The sequence below is a fragment of the Oryzias melastigma genome, linkage group LG1, assembly GCF_002922805.2.
Source record: "Oryzias melastigma strain HK-1 linkage group LG1, ASM292280v2, whole genome shotgun sequence".
NCBI lineage: Eukaryota > Metazoa > Chordata > Actinopteri > Beloniformes > Adrianichthyidae > Oryzias > Oryzias melastigma.
In genome coordinates this window covers 1,578,397-1,582,669 of record NC_050512.1, presented here as the reverse complement: position 1 = coordinate 1,582,669, position 4,273 = coordinate 1,578,397, and the positions used below count along the sequence as shown (strand labels likewise).

Sequence of the window (4,273 nt, the reverse complement as noted above, 5' to 3'; positions counted from 1 at the left end):
TTTGATTTGATTCTTTTTATATTGTGTTCTTTTTAACAGCTGGTTTATGATGTAGAAACAACACAAAGTCAATTAGAAATAACTTGAGTGTTCTGTGTATGACAGACATACATGACTATTTTATAAGGAACATACTCTTCTGGTCCAACTCATGGCAGGAAACCGGTTCCCAAATCAAACATATGAATTTATGATGAAATAAAACATTTAAGGATTTGTTTTATTACACATTCAGTTATTATATCTGTATTGTGATCACTGACCATGCACATTAGAAGCTTCCAGACTTGGGCTGGGTTAATAAAATCAATTAATCAATTTGAATCGATTTAAGCTTAACAGATCAATAATTGATTCATAAAGATATAAATTGATCGAGCACATAAGCTAAAGTCCACTAGCTTGATGCTAATGTTTATTGAATTTCCTATGCTAACGCTTGGTCGACCTAAACATACATTGCTGACTAAATGAACATCTTTATAAACTCACAGACATGAACTTTACAAACTCTTTTAAGGAAATATTGTTAAAGTAACCACTTGTGTTCCAAAGCGCTGTTTTTTCCTCATACTTTCTTCTTCTGGAATAAGGTGTAATGCTATAGCGTGATCTCCACCTAGTGTCCAAACTGAAACGTCCTCCAGGAGAAGCAGAACAATGTTTCCAATGTTAATGATCTGAACATTTTAGTTAGAACTTCTCCTTTAGAGAATCCATGTAACACTGTATGATATTAACAATCTCATTATTTCACTGATACATTTACAGTATGTGAACTGGATCAGATTAATATAAATATATTCAAATCATATAGTAGATTATTAATGTATTTCTAAACAAATGTGTGAAAATGTGTAAACTCAAAATTGAATCAATTTGAAGAATTGAAGGAAAAAATCGGAATCGACTCCATCCAGGCTCTTGTGAATCCAATTGTTTCTGGAAATTCTATTCAATACCCTATTCAAGACTAACTCCAGATGGATCCAGACGAATCAGAGTTTAACTTTTTACATCTTTATTTGGTTTCTTGAATAGTTTTTTTTAGGTTTGTGTTATGTTCGAGAAACTGCCATGACAGAGTTAGACGATGTTTTACAAATGGAAATGAAGACGTTAGCTGATATTGCTCGGAGACTGATAGTGTAAATAAGTGTAGCATAACGTCGTAACCTTACGACATGTTTTCAAAAAATTCTGAATGAAGAATAGCAATGGTGTGTTTGGATTTTGTAAAAACAAAAGGAAAGTAAAACTTTGCTGAAGTGTGTGAGTCTTGGGATGCTTCGCTCCAGTGCTGCTTCAGCCTATCTGCTCAGTATGTTTAATTACAGGATAATTATTACTGGATCATAACAATAAAAAGGCCGGTAATTGTATAGTTAATAGTAATTGTATAGTAATTGTTCAGCCACCATGGAGATGCTTCAACCAGACCAGAGAAGGGAGGACTGGTCTGCAAACCCCCCATTATACAGTCAATGCACAGAGCTCTGGTCCGGCGGTACCGGCCCGCTCCTTTCTGAGGGGGTTTAGAAGGGTCCGGCGCTGCCTGAAATCCCCGTGACTCTGACCAGCGCTTAGAGCTGCTGTCAGGGGAGGGGCTGCAGAGAGGAAGCCATCAGAGTTTTTCATATTAATTATCAGGCATATCTGTTTAAGAAAGTGGGAAAATGTTAAGTTTAATCCACTAATATTCTCTATCTAAGTTCAAAGCAGCTGGAAAAAAAACTCGGATGACCCAGAATTCTAACAGCATTTAAACGCATCACTTACAGACGAATATCTGAGGCGTGAAAAGAGTCTCACATCAGATTTGTGTGTAACTCAGGTTTTGTGTGTAATTAGTTTCAAGTTGTTGTAATTTTAAGTTGTGCATGTGTAAATTGTATTTTGTATTTATTTGAATGTCAGGATCTTTCACACATCAGGGCGAATCTTTTCTCTCCATACAGTCCAGGGTGTTGTCGGCGACATCGCCAGTGTGTAAATTTACCAACAACTGAACGCAGTTTACCACAATAATAAATATTAAAAAGGTAACTTAACTGTATTTTTATGACCTCTCTTAGATCGTCCACAAATCAAAGTACAAATGTCAGTAGTCCTGCCTGCAGGATCCAACTCAGCTGCTTTCTCAAATTCCTATGGATTAAATTAAACGAGTCCTAGACATAGACTGTAAAAATAATTATTCTTATACAGTCTATGGTCCTAGATTATTTCTCTCTGACAATCTGGTCAAAGTTAGACAAAAGTTAGAAGTTCAATAAATGTATACAACATTATTAATTTATCATGAGTTAAATTCATGACTCGGTGCTTAATTCCATAATTTCATATACATAGCATCATTATTTTATCAAAATTTAACTTCTAAACTACCAAAAATCAGTGTCAATATAGTAATAAATAAATACATTTATTTTTATAAATAGCAGTGTATTAATAAAAGCATTCAATAAATAATTTCCTTTCTTATAACAGTGTTAAATAATTACAATAAATAAATATATAGTCGTGAAAGGTAACCAAACACTAAGTCAACTTTTTTTTGTCTGTTGACTTCTATAAATAGAGCTTTAAAAGTGCTTTCTGTTGGTCATTGTCAATTTTTTTACAAATTAAAATAAGTTATTTAATTCCTGAAATTATAGTCTAAAGCCGTCTGTGTGCTGCCCCCTACAGGTTGAAACGAGGTATTACAGTAGAATTTTGTGATTGTTCAATTGGTTTAAGTCCCACATATTTCACAAGTTCTGCACCCTCATGCTCTGCAGCTCCAGTATAAAAGGTCCTCACATCTTTGTGTGCTCGACACCGAGAGTTGAAGCTCACCACGCCACCGTTGGAGCTCTTTCCCGCAACGCCATGAGCGGTGGAGGTTGCTCCGCGGTGTTGACGCCATGAGCGGTGGAGGTTGCTCCGCGGTGTTGACGCCATGAGCGGTGGAGGTCTCTCCGCTGAGAACGACAGAGCTTGATTGCTCACTAAACCGGCCCTTGGCAAGATGGCTGGTCGGCAGACAGGGAGCCACAGTGGGATGGGGAGGCAGCCTGCTTGGGCCACCTAAACTTTTTTTTTTCTTTTTTTTTTTTTCTACAGAACAAAACATGGCTTGAAATTATTGAATAAAGTTTTTGCATATTACAATCAGACAGCATTAAACAGCAAAAACAGAATCAATAAAAAATAAATAAAATAATAATATTATTAAAAATAGATCTGAACAAAGTGTGGCAAACAAAAAAAAATCGCATTACTATAAATATGTAAGGGAAGTTTTTAGTCTTTCATATATTATTTTTATATTTGGTTTCTTAATGAGCTTCAACGATTTGCTCCTCCTGAACTTTGATTTTTTTATTTTATTTTCATCGAGACAAAAATAAAGATATTCTTTTGTTACCTCAAGCTAATATCATTTTCACTGTCAATCACAGATCTAGACCAGACCTCCACACTCAGCTCGCCTCCCCTAGCCCCACCCCCTTTTTTTGCATTTTTCAAATCTGGGTTGAGAGTGGGGTCATCCTGTTTGGTTACCCTTGAAGCTCAGGCTTTAGAGAGACCAATGAGGGATCTGGCCCCATACCCTTCAATTACATACAGGTTCATTAGCTTACTAGTTGCCCCAAATGTGCACACTAGTGAACTAGTCAAAAAAATGTATTGAAGCTGGAACCACATCTTGGCCTACTATAGGCAGAATCTGCGGGTTCTAATCAGGGCTTCCTCTGGGTTCCCCGGAGTCTGTATTGTTTTATGTTTATATTAGGGCTGTCAGATTTGTTGCGTTAATTATGCGTTAATTTGGCATGTGCTTGACGCCGACAATTTTTTTAACGCATTAATCGCGGATTTTCTCATACGTGTCTTTCCACACCCCGCGCAGGCGTCCCTCATCGCCCTCCAACTCACCGGCTGCTCTCACTAGATCACGGGCGGGTCTCCAACCACCGAGCTGCGAGCTAGAACCGGCCGGCGCCAGGACGCGGAGAGCTCCTGCATCCTAACCTGGCTACGGTTCGCGTCCAGTACCACGTCTGGTGGTACCGGCTCGCGTCCGGCGCCGCATCCCGAGAGCTGCAGACCCCCGACGTTCCGAACAGCAAGAGCACCGGGGGACGTCTTAAATGTAGTTTAAACAACGCCAGTTATTTGTAGATGAAAAGATAACTCTCAGCTTTGAGTGTGTGGCCCGTCCCTCTTTGGCCGCGCGAAAATATGCAAAATATCCCAAAGTTCTGGAGGTTTAAGCGTGATCCAG

The 4,273-nt window shown here is 38.4% G+C and overlaps 1 long non-coding RNA gene across 1 annotated transcript; it reads left to right on the top strand.

The window, feature by feature from the left end:
- Positions 1–2,654: 2,654 nt before the first annotated feature.
- Positions 2,655–3,117, top strand: LOC118599319. Its single transcript, XR_004948624.1, has 2 exons — positions 2,655–2,887; positions 2,923–3,117. It is a non-coding gene; the product is annotated as an uncharacterized LOC118599319 (long non-coding RNA).
- The last annotated feature ends 1,156 nt before the right edge of the window (positions 3,118–4,273 follow it).